The 12,940-nt window shown below is 44.7% G+C and overlaps 1 protein-coding gene across 11 annotated transcripts in view; it reads right to left on the bottom strand.

Annotated features, from left to right (window-relative positions):
* The window catches only part of LPP (LIM domain containing preferred translocation partner in lipoma), a 633,676-nt gene that overhangs the window by 571,147 nt on the left and 49,589 nt on the right, over positions 1-12,940 (bottom strand). Inside the window, exons 1-2 of one of the 11 annotated variants that reach the window (XM_045199224.2) lie at positions 11,365-11,590; positions 10,614-10,712 (exon numbers count right to left, since the gene is read on the bottom strand). The exons of 9 other annotated variants lie outside the window; for them this stretch is intronic. The gene's annotated coding sequence lies outside the window, so the exon portion shown is untranslated. Of the gene's footprint in view, positions 1-10,613; positions 10,713-11,364; positions 11,591-12,940 lie in introns of those variants that run through there. One more of the 11 variants, XM_045199213.2, reaches the window with a different exon arrangement.

The following is a 12,940-nucleotide window of genomic DNA, read 5'->3' as shown; positions in this document are numbered from 1 at the left end:
ATCAGTTAGATACATTTTAGACAAGAAAAAACTTAACAGCAAAATCTGAACTAAAACAAATTTTAAAAAAAACAAGGAATATGAGTTTGGAGACAAATTTCTAACTGTAGGAACTAGCAGGCCCGCTGAACCTTGATCCCCTTGCCTAAAATGTAAGAGCCAATGAGAGCAGAGAGCTAAGACAATCTTGACACTTCCCAGTAAGTCCTCATTACAGGTTTCATTTAATTAAGAGCTATTACTATTTTACTAAAGATGATGCAATATATATTCCAACATACACAGATGCCAAAGCAGCTGGCTGTTTTGAATGCGTCTTGTTTTATATTTAGGAGAAATCCGCATAAGAGAAAAAATGACTACTCCTATTTCACTGTTGTCATTTTAAATATTATTAAATCAATCATACAATTGTTTCACGTATATTTTCTCATTCAGTCTTCAAATATCCATATAAGATCAAAGTTGAGAGGGACCTTAAAAAACGACCCAACTCAACTCTTCCAATTGACAGGAGGAAAAGCTGGGGCCAGAGTAGGGAGGTGGCCACTCCAGGAGCCCACCATGAGTGGCAGGCAACCTGGAGCTCCAGTCCAGCGCTTGCTCCTCTGGACCCAGGTGTCGCCACTTTGACAGAGAATAAGGGGACTTGTTGGGCAGAGAGACTTTTCTTTGGTCATACAACTGGCTTTGGAGCAAAACACCAATTTCCATACCCAGGTCTCTGAACACGTGCTTCAAAGCTCTGAGTCCCGGCAGACAGCAGGAAGAAATTACTTTAGAAAAATCGAGCATAATCAAGATGAACACAGCAAAGCAATGAGTTCCCTGAGAGCTAGTGGTTTTCAAGGACATTAGAATTCTCAAAGCTGCCCTGGCCAATGTGGCTAAGTTGGTTGGGCATCATCCCATAAAGCAAAAAGTCGCTGGTTCGATTCCTGGTCAGGGCAAAAGCCTGGGTGGCAGGCCAGGTCCCAGGTTGGGGACCTGTGCGAGAAGCAACAGATTGATGTTTCTCTCTCATGTTGATATTTCTCTCACTCTCTTTCTCCCTCCTTTCCCCACTCTCTAAAAATAAGTAAATAAAATCTTTTAAAAAAAGATTTTTCAAAGACATTCCACTGAAATGAGAGAAGGGCATAATTTCAAATTTCACATTTGCTGAGGAATAAGGTGTTCTCAGCATTGGACCTGTGGACAGTACAATCACACAGAAGGCAAAAGGCAGCCCCCACCCTCAACGCCCAGGAAACCTGAGCTTCTCCTTGCAGAAAGAGATACAAATTAACTAGTTTCTCCAACAGCCACCAGGGATGTCAGACTTCCTCCCTGATTCCTGAAAGGCAAGGCTCTCCACCTTGGCCCTAGGTCAATCTCTCACTTGCCAGCTTCCCTCCCCGCACAAAAGGGAGTGGCCTCCCTTTTCCATAGTCAGCTTCTCTTAATATTTTTTTCTTCTTTTCCATAAAGAGAACAAGCAGCTTTGCTAAAGAACCGCTGTGAAATGATTGAAGTTCCCATGCAAACAAACCATTAGCATAGTTCAAATGCAATTTAAATTACCAGTTGTTAAAGTGCTCCTCAATTTCGCAGTAAGTTTCCAAGAAGAATTAAATGCTATATACTATTTAATTGGTTGTTTTCTATTTTTTAACATCCATTTATCCCCCCTACCACACTTATATTTCAGAAGCATCTATAAAAGCTTCCCTTTAAAAAATTATACATTGTTGAATAGAGTAAATCTAAAGATTGAAAAGTATCAGAGAAACAGCTGCATAATTATGCACCTCAGCAACATTGATGGTTTTGACACCATAAAACATGCAAAATTTTTAAATCTTAGGAGTCATCTCGTAGAGCTGCCATTTTTCACAGATGAAGACACTGAGACTCCGACAGGGAAAGGAAGTCCTCTCATCGGTCAGTGGCAGAACCGTGAACTCCCTGCCCGGTGCCTCCTCTTCCCAGCACCACATGGTTGGAGCAGATGAGTGGAAACACTCAATGAATTTTCCACCCATAATTTTTTTAAAGAAAATACGAAGTCTTCTTCAAACACACTACTGACCACAAAAGCAGAGGTGGGCAAAGGCAAAATGTCCGCGAAGGGAGAAAAAGGAAGTAAAAGCCGATGGATGAGCACAGTCAAAGAAGTCTGAAATGAGCAGATTCTTGGCAAGAGAAGTCCAGACACTCATCTAGCTTCATTAATCAAGTTCTGAGGCCTCAAGACTGCTGAGTTCCACGGCCTTATCTAGCCTGGAAAGAGGGCCTGCCCCCAGAACCAGAGAATAAAGATCAACAAAGTAAAGGACGGTCTTATCACTTCTGTAAATAGAAAGGATTTCTGGAGGCCATCGTGGGTACAGGATGAAGTTCATGGCTTGATACTGGACTTGTGAAAGTTATTTACCCTCTTTGAGCTCAAGCTTTCCTGTCTGCAAGATGGGGCTAATACCACCTACCCATCAGAGGAGCACAAAATCATGCCCTGGGATTCCATGCCCAGCACGCGCAGCACAAAGCCAGCACGAAGTCTGCATTAATTAAGGTTCACCCCTTGACTGCCAAGGTTTCTATAATGTCTCAAAGACAATTATAGGGACTATACCTGAGTCTTACAAGCCATGAATATTCCCTAAGTCTGTTAGATGCTATAAGTACCCTGACTATAAATTCACTTATTTTGTCATTCAAGAAAACAAAATAAAATATGTGCATGCAAACTTGAAATATCCAAGCATTTTCCTTCAAAAGCAAGCATTTTTGGAACTCCTGTTTAAAAATGGCCTTCAAACCCAGTATACAAACCACACAGCAGGAAAAATCCCAATTTAATGTCCCAAACCTCATTTAACCTTTCCATTAACCCTATGAGAAAGACTTCCAAATCATCCATTAAGGAAACTGAGGGTCAGGGAGGTTAGGCAGGGTTTCAGGGCCAGGAAGTGGTAAAGTCAGGACTTGAACCCTGGTCTTCTAAATCAAGCTCCAAGACACAGGTTTTATTGCTCTGCACTTACAACTATACTGTGGACAGCTATTCTGCTAGAGGCAGAGATATACATATTAAAAAACTCTACTGCTATTTTCACATTTCAAGGGGTTTTGGGATAAAAAATAAAGGCTGAACTTTCAAACTTAAAAAAAATGTTCACATTGGAAGCAAATAGAATATTCTTGAATTCCACCTTCCTGTTATGTTCTTAACAGAAATAAGCTCAAAGAGTCCTGGCTCTAAGCAGACATCTGTTGGGTATATGGGAAACAGACTTGAGAAAAGTTAGCAATGAGATGATATCAGACCAATTCAAAGAAAGAATTCAAATGGCTGAGCTCAGGATCAAACAAATCATTGAAAACCCTAGTATGAGCTTCTGAACACCCTTCAGATGCAACTGTTAGCTAACAGGATGTCATGCACCCCGTATTCAGAAGTGCACAAAATAGACACTTGCTAGCACCTCCTGTCCTTAGTAGGGCATAGTGTCTGGACCTAGCAGGTGTAGGTACTTAGTTAGATGTGCCTTGAGCTCTCAAAGAGCTCATAACCTCCCTGGAGACATGCTCGAATACACGAAAAAGAAAAGAGTGCGAATCACAACAAATGCATGCCATGTCGCTCCCAGGGTCTGGAAGAGCCCTGCAGATGACTTCTAAACTGAGCCTGAACACCCAAGAGGATTTCCACGTACGAGGGGGAGGAAATAGGCCCAGGGAACACAATGTGCTAGGGCTCCGAGAAGGATGAGTTCAGGGTGTTCTGGGAGAAAGTGACTAATACGGTGAGGCCAGCGGCGGAGCACGTGGGGGGACGCAGTAAGATGTGAGGCTGGAAAGAAACGCTGTGGCCAAGACGTGAGGAACCTGTGCACCAGGCTAAAACACTTGGATCCTGAGACTCCTGGGTAGGCACTTTGAGAAATGACTCAAGAGAGAGTGAAATGGTAGCACTATCCTTGTGAGACCTGAATCACCTTTCCACAGTCAGGTTTCAAGCATAGCAATTGATAGGAGTGTCTAAAGGAGAGCTTCCTCTGAAGGGTCTCACCCACAGAGGAGTCAGAAGAGTGGTAGCTCTCAGAGTCACCCCAAACCCCCAACTCCATGGATACCCTTTCCTTCAGTCTGGAGGTCTCACCTGTGGAAGACCCAGGAACGAAACTAGGTGTCATGTTCCAAGCAGGGTTTCCGCTCTACTTCAGGGAAATGCCAGCAGTGCCCAAGTTGGTAAATCAGAAGAACAGGCTGCACTCAGGCCCTACCCTCTTTCCCATCACCGAGGAAGCAGGAGCCAGAGGCCTGTCCAGCACCTACTATGTGTGCCCAATGCTCCACAACTCAGAGCTCCTACCCAGGCCTGGCACCGTGTGACTGGAGCCCTCGACTAGCAATGGGCCTGCCCTGATGTCACCAGTTAAGTTGTATGGAATCCCTTCCCATAAAGGAGCCTTCGTAGCAGGTCCCCTATGTCAAAGACACAGGCAAGATGTGACTCCCTTTCTGCCCTGAGGGAGCTTCCAGTCTGGAAGGAGATAAGATACCAGCATAGTAGGAGATGGCGCGTACCTTAGGAGAGGAGCGGATGACAACACAAATCCTCTTCACACCCCATGACTCGGTGTGATTACTTATACCCATGTGACGGATGAGGAAACTTGGGCTCAATTAGGTTAACTACCCTGACAGACTATACAGCTAGGAAGTATTACAGCCAAAATTTGAATCCAGATCCTATGCTCATAAGCACAACAGATTCTCTATTTCCTCAGAGCCCACTGTGAAGTGAGTTGGCAGAAGAAAGAACAGAGAGATCACTTCTAGTGTAGGGGAGGGTAAGCGGTGGGGCGCATGGATGGTGGGGAGCAGATGATCAGGGAATACTTCTTTCAGAAAGTGTCATCTGCGTGCAGAGGTTTGTTTATAAGGGCAGCAGAGGATGAGATGGGGGAGGTCCGCTCAGGCTAAAGGAACAGCATAAGCTAAAGCACGTAAGTGAGAAAACGCAGAGTATTGTGAGGAAAGGCTGGGAATGGGGCTGACTTAGGGATAAGGAGCAGGAACCTCAAGGAAGTTCATGGCAGGCACAGATTGCCGCCCAGTTATGATGGGCCCTGGGTTCCAGGAGAAGGAGTTTTTTATTTAATGCCAAATATACTAGAAAAAAATGTTATAAATGAAAAAAATAAATAAGCTTATAGTCAGGGACATACAGCTGAATATACTAGGAAAATAATGAATATTTCCAAGCAGAACTGTGGCGTGGTTTCAGCTTCACTTGGGATTCTGAGCTCCAGTGCTAAGGCTACGTATTGACCTTTCAGAACCCGGGCCAAAATCAAGAATAGTAGGCCTTCAGGTCCTTTCAGGTCAAAGTACAGAGGGACATTGTTCTCTGGCAATGACTTTGGGAGTTAGGACTTCTATACCTAGTTCATACATCCTGATCTTCCTGAGAAGGGTCCCTAGACATCATTAAATGAATTCCAGGCCCTAGCTGGAGCATAAGTGCCCCTAGTTGGTGACCAGAGCATAAAGAACAGGATGGGAGTCACAGTATGAAAAGACCTTCACTTGATTCTTGGATTCTCCACAAATTAACTCTTCCATCCTGAGCACGCCATTTCCTTTTAACAAAGACACAGTTTCCTCATTTGTAAAGTGGAAACAATCATACTTACATAGCTAGGTCCTTGTGGGAATTAACAATTTACTTGTGAGATCAAATATAAGGATATGTGTTTCTACACGCAGGCTGACATGTGTAGAATAGGCACTCCCCTGAAAGCCACCATGTTAATAGGGGTAGCAGGAAAACTGCCTAATCCTCCTGGTGAAGTAGCTAAATCTGGAGTTGTCAACAATTTTCCCCCCTGTTGAAAATTGAGCTGTATTCCCCAGGCAAGTCATTACATCTTTTTGTGCCAAATTGTTTTCATCTTTTAAATGACCCAGTAATCCCACTTTGGGCAATATACAACAGGGAATAATCCAAAAGGAAAAAAAAAAAAGGCAATTTGTTCGTAGATGTTATTCGTAGTGCTATTTCTAGCTCTTTATATATCCCTCTATTATAGCACTTATCTCACTGTGCTGTAATTATCCACTCCCCTTCCAAACACCTCCAAATTATCTTTGAATCAATCCCCAGCACCTAGCACAATGCCTGGAATACAGTAAGAACTCAATAAATGTTTGTTGACTAAATGAATGAAAGAAAAATTTTAAAGAAAATCGAATGAGCAAAAAACAAAACACGGTTTTTAAGACATGATATTAAAGAATCTTAAAAAAAAAAAAAAAGCACTGGTATCTATAGACTACAAACTTTTGAAGAGGAATGAGTGAAGAAGCCTCAGGAGTTAATCTCAGATGATTTCATTTCTGATCTCTGAGCATCAGCAGGCTTGGGCCCAGTATAGTTCAAGATCGCGAGACCCCAGGGGCGTGAGGTTACCTGCGAGCACTACCTTACGTGGACTAAATCCCCTAACTTCTCTGAGACCATTTTATCCCCTGAACAGTGGAGCATTTACTGGAAAGCCTAGCACATTAAAAGGAATTGCAGGAAGCTAGCAAGGGCCAGCAAATGTAAATTCACATGTAAATGAAAGAGGAGGGCTGAGAGCTGCCGTTGGGACCAGAGTCTTCCAGCAGGGATGAGGCTTTGAAGCCCCAGCTCTTTCTGGGCTCCCACTAAGTCTCCCAGACCCACCTTATAGGGCAGGATGGTTAGATGAAGCCTCCTCACCAGGGAGCTTACTGAAGGCAAGAATCTCTACAAGAACAGACAACACATCAAGGAAAAACACTAAGTTAAATATGGCCCATAAAGTCAACATCACTCTGAATGTCCTGTATTCTTGGTGGGAAAGAATGCTTTATACAAATACCCAGGGAAAGCAAAGGAAGCGGCTTGTTCTACAGGGCTTATTTGGGGGCATTCCAGCAGCTCTTAGCCAGGAAGTCAGAGGCAGGAAGCCACTGCCCTCCATTCATTGGCCAGAAGCTCAAGGTTAGAAACCAAAGCGGGGAGCACACAGACTCCTAAGTCTGTATCAGCTGAAATCTGTGCCCCCTCCCCCCACCACTGTACATGTTTTCACCTGTGTCAGGGTCTCCCAGAGTTTGAGCTTGACACCTCTCTGAAGGATACTGCACTTGGCATTCGGTAGCATATACAATCCCTCCAATACATGTCATGAACCTGTCCACTGCTCTCTGGCCCCACTCCTACCGCCCTAATCAAAATAACCATCACCTCTCACCGGGATGATTGCAGCAGTCTCCTCCTAACCTTCTTACTTCTACTGTTGTCCCCTCCTTGCAATCCATTTCCCCCCACAGAAGCTGGAACGATGCTGGTAAAACATAACTCAGATGCTTCCCATAACACTTAGACTCGGGGCCCCACCTCTGCTCTAGCTTATGAACACCAGCCCACTCCGCTCTGGTCTCAGGCTCTTCCCCCTGGAGTCCATGGCCTTCTAGCACACTGGGCTCCTTCTGTTTCTCAAACACAAACCCATTCTCACTCCACGCCCTTTCATGGACCATGCCCTCTGCCTGCAATGCTCTTCTCCTGACTTTTATATGACTGGCTTCCTGTCATTCAGATTTCAGCTTAAACAAGCACCTCCCAAAGCCCTTCCTCCATTCACTCAGTCAGAGCACCCAGCTGTGTGAATCCTCCTAAGTGTTACTTAATCACTCTCTCCTGTTTATGTGTTCATTTAATATCTGCCTCCTCCGCATACCCTGACTGGAATGCAAGCTCCGAGGGATCATTGTTGCCTGTGTCTTTTTCTTCACTCTAAACCCAGTGCTGGATCAGTGCCCAGAACAGTACAAGGCACATGAGTGGCAACCCAATAAAGATTTAATAAAATTAGACGAATACATGCCCCTGATGAAAGAAACCTTACAGACGGCTGAAGAGTAAGTAGCCCAGAACTGTGGCTAACCCCCTGGGCTCCAGAGTAGGACATGGATCACTAATGCTGGCACTCAGGAGCTGTACGAGTTTGGGCAAGTTTCCCCCCTTCTCTAGGCCTTGCTTTTCTCAGGTAAAATGGGGATAACAGCACCTGGCTAGTGGGAGTGCTGGGAAATTTAAAAGTGATGAATCATGTATTGCGCCTAGCATAGGACTCAGCACAGAAGTGTTCACCTCCATCACCAACAACCCCATCTTCCAGGTGGGAAAAACCGAGACTCAGAAAGGAGCATGCATCATCACCAGAGTTAGACACTGAGTAAGCCCTGGCTGGGGTGGCCCAGTTGGTTGGGCATTGTCCCATAACCGCAAGACTGCAGGTCTGATTCCCAGTCAGGGCACATGCCTACGCTGAGGGTTTGATCCCTGGCCAGGCGTGTAGGATCCTGGTCTGGGTGCACACAGGGCGCAACCAATCAACGTTTCTTACGTCGATGTTTCTCTCTCTCCCTTCCTCTCTTCCTTCCTCTCTCTAAAAAGCAATGAAAAATGTCATCAGGTGAGAATTTTAAAAAATAAAATAAAATACACACTGACTGAGCAGCAGACCCAGGTCAGAAACTCACATCTTCAATCTCTGTCCACAGACCAGCTCTCCTTAGATATAACAACAAAAATACCTGATACCATGTCGCTGATTTATATATGTTGCCTTGGTCCAGACAGGATCTAAAGTACCTGACAAAAGATATACATTGTTCATGACCTTTCTTTAAAGTGAAAAAAACTGGGGAGGAAGATGGAAAAATAAGGATTACAAAAAATAGGAGCCATAAGACCTATATTCTTTGTTATAAACAGGCTTCATATTTGGCCCTGAGATGCCCAGAAGTCAAAACAAACCACAGGAAAATACCTGCGGACATTCCTGTACAACACTGGGCTATTGGAATGTCACGGCAACTGGTGAAGAGAGGTGCCACTATCCAGCTGAGAATTGCACTGGTTTTTCACACTCCTGTCAGCTAAAACCCCGTATCTGCTTACTCCCGATCACAGGCACTCTGAAGTCACACTACTGGGTTCTAATCCCAGCTCCGCTACTGATGGTACAACTTTGGGCAATTTACTTAAGGCCTCAAAGCCTCAGGTTCTTCCTTTATAAAACGGAGGTTAAAAAAAATAATACCTAAATGGGTAAAAAAAAATGGGGTATACACATACAAGAGAATATTATCCTTCCTTAAAAAGGAACAGAATTCTGACACAGGCTACAACAGGATGAACCTTGAGGACGTGATTCTAAGTGAAATAAGCCAGTCACTAAAGGACCAATGCTGCATGATGGCACTTACGCGAGATCCCTAGAGTAGTCAAACCCAGGGAGAGAGAAGGTGGACTAGTAGATGTCAGGGGCCAGGGAAAGGAAAGAGTGAAGAGTTAATGCTTAAATGGGTACAGAGCCTCAGTTTTGCAACATGAGAAGCGTTCTGGAGATTGGTAGTACATGACACAGTGTTAAACCCTACTGAGCTGTACATCCTAAAATGGTTGAGATGGTAAGTGCTACATGACGTGTATTTTACCAAAAGTAAAAATCAAATTTTTAAAAAATAGTATGTACTTAACAGGTAGCTGTAGTAGTGACTCTGTGATTTAGGTCAAGTGCCTAGTGCTATGCTTGGTACTAAGAAGTAATTAATTTACATCAGTTTTCCTTATTAACAGGAATAGCGTTCACACTGGTACCACCAACCCTAAACTTAGTGCCCCTGTCCATCAGCACCACAGCAGAAAAACATCCCAAGCCTTCATGCTTCCAGGCAACCTCCTCCCAGGCAGGAGCAAGGCCTCCAAGTCCCACCCAGCTACAGGCCCCATGGAGGAGAAGACAGTTTGTGTACGGCCTCTCCCCGGGCTTCAGAGCAGCTTAGAAAGCTGCATCCTTTCTCTTCCACACTGACCAGAACACACCCAGGTCTCAGAGCGCTTTCCCTACTCTACTAAAGTCTGCCACCCAATGCCACTGGCATCTAAGTGCTTCACCAAAACGCAGCCTCATTCTCTCCCCTGTATTGGAGTATGTGATGCCCCAAGTTGATCAGAAACTGAACTGGCCACAAAGAGTTACTCATTATGGCATCTGGTGGACTGTACTAGAGTGGTGCCCTCTTGGTCTCTGTCAGATGCTGGCACTGCATCAAAAAGGCTAAAAAAGAAGTGCGTGTATATGTCTGTGTGTGTTTAAAATCTACTCAGAATCCGAGTTCACCTTTGAATGGGAGGGAGAAATACTCCAGGATTCTTACAGCTTCAAGGAGAGCAGCAGAGGCTTAGATGAACAGCCCTGCTCAATTTCTTTCAAGGCCTGTTCACAGTTTCCACTACCTCAGTAGGAACCAAAGTAAAGGGCTCCATTCTTCAGTCCTGCCTTTTGGACAAGCTATCAACCCCTTTCAGAAAAGGAAAAGACACAGGTAGCAAAGCAGATCAGAAGGTAGCAGCTCACATTCAAACAGCATTCACATGATCAAAAATAGGAAAAGATAAGTAGAAACCAAAGAAGGGGGGAAAAGTAAAATTTTAAAAAACAATTTCAGGCAGCTAAGCGCATATAGCATGACTGAAAGAGGTCTGAACTGGGAGGATGTTGTTCTAGTTCTCGATTTCTCACCTAGATCAGTAAATGTGGGCAACTCTGGCATCTCTGAGTCCTAATTTCCTCATCTGCAGAATGGGCATGTTTTCTGCCTTTGCCTGAAGGACCAGCTTTCTGTAGTGGAAGGAAGAATGAACACAGAGTGAGAAGATCTGTGTACTAACCCCACCTAATTAGCCATGTACCTGCAAGGCAAGTTAGCTGGGCTCTCTGGCCTCCACTGCTCACTGTCATGCTGTAAAATGAGACAGGTCAACTGAATAATGTCTTAAGTGTCCTTCCACCTCTGACAGTCTATCAAAAATAACACAGATGTCCCGCCTACCAGGTGTTTTCCCAAACTGGGGATGGTATGCAAACGCTATAAAGCAACATTCTGCATACTCTTAAGTCCAACCATAGCTCTGTCTTTCAAGCTAAAACTATCCCTGCCCAAGCAACCCTTCTGTCTTGTTGCTTTAGCCCCAGCAATCAGACAGACAACACTCCCAAATTACCTTTGCACCCAGTTCAAGTTAGGCCTCAGGTGGGAAAAAATATCTCTCTAAGTTTTCTACACACAAATAGCATGTTTCCTCACAGAGCCTGACTCTAAATCCCACCATGAGGAGTAATCCCCTGGGAAAGCCTCTGTCCACACCCCGAGTTAAAGCACCAGTGCTCCCAGCAACAGCCCCATCGCCGGGAGCTAGCCAGCTGTTAGGGATGCAAACTCAGGGTCTGGGAGCAGAAATGCCATTCGCTCTGGCAATAATGAGGTACTCACGCGACGTCAGGCCCCACAGGCTACTGGCCCTCCGCTGGCTCTCACTCCCTCTCACACACCCGGAGTCCCATTGCAGAGGTAATTCCAAGGCCAGAAGGGAAGAGCACTGAGACATTCTCTCCTTAGCTTCTGGAACTAGGGGCAAAGGAATGGAGGGGAGGGATGCAGGCGGAGGGGGGAGGGGCACGACTTTGTTTCTGGAAACAAGAATTCAAATCCTGCTTCTCCTAAACCCTGAGTCACCTCCTTCTCTTCCAATAGATCAGTGTGGTGGGTAAACATTTCCATATATGGGAAAGCAGGCTGGAGGATGTCAGAAAAATCACCCTTCTGTCCTCTGGCACTTGAAGAACATGCCCCACTTAAGACAGAATTCCTTACAGGGAGTAAATGATTAACCCCCAAAGAAGTGGAGTCTGAACTGTTCCACAGCTCTCCCGCCCAAACAAGGAAGGGACTGGTTTGGGAGTCTGTAAGTTCACCTTAGGAATGGGGTCATCCAGAATGTAACTACATTTATGAAGTTAACCTATTAATTCAAGGTAAGGAGAGGTGTTTGGGGGGATTCACCTGAAGAGGTCACCCAGAATCTAGTCTGCACTTATTTTAATGACAGATGAGTCCTAAAACAATCCCCACTCTTGGACCTCAATTCCTGACTCCCTTGGGCAGAGATTCCTCCCAAAAACTTAGTTTTGCATGAGTTCTGTATAGGACAGACACCAGACAAGAAGACCCAGAATAAAACCAAACTCTCAGAGAATGCTGGGTGGGGGTGGGAGTGGGAGGAATAGGAGGGTAGAATGACCAATTTAATTTGTAAGATTAATTTCAATCTTAAGTTCCTGAGTAGTGCTCAATGACTAAATTGGACCAGTGAAGTCAGTCAGGAATGAATCTGGTCTAAAATAACTCCAGACTAATTTAGAAAAGGAGAAAGGAGAGAGAGATGAAATGCTGGGGGAAATGGTGGTATGGGTAAAGAGGGGTTGGCTCAGAGAAGGAAGCCATATCTTGGCTTCCGCGTGGTTCTATTTCTTAGTGTGATCTTGTTCTACTATTGACTGTAAAGGCTTTCGTAGGTTAGATGAGCCAGTTTAGAATTATTGTCCACTTCCTGGCCCTTGGGGCCACACCAGGAGGCTACGTGTTCTCATCCGCAGAGAATCTTCTAGCAATAAACAGCACTGGTCAGGAAGTAAGGGGACCCAAGCTCTAAGCCCATATGAATCACACCTTAAAATCTGGGACAAATCAGTTCTCCTCTTGTAGCTTACATTGCCTTATCTACAAATTGGGTAGCTATCCCAAAATTGTCCAACTATGGGCTCTAAAAGCAGCCTCCACTTGGTCTGGACAAGTAGTCATGACACATTTATTTGGATTACTCATCTTTGCAAGCATGTCACAAGTACCTGAAAAACTGCAAACATTGCCTATTCATGGTATGCTCCATCAATGAACACAAATATAAGTGACTATTACATAAGATAAGGAAACAGGATCAGAGAACCTACCCCCCACATGCCAGAACCAGAGCTCAGTACAGAATTCTCACCACCGCAGTATCCCAGGG

The sequence above is a fragment of the Desmodus rotundus genome, chromosome 2 (genome assembly GCF_022682495.2).
Source record: "Desmodus rotundus isolate HL8 chromosome 2, HLdesRot8A.1, whole genome shotgun sequence".
NCBI lineage: Eukaryota > Metazoa > Chordata > Mammalia > Chiroptera > Phyllostomidae > Desmodus > Desmodus rotundus.
Note: the sequence above shows the minus strand (reverse complement) of the source record. Positions and strands in the feature narration are given on the sequence as shown.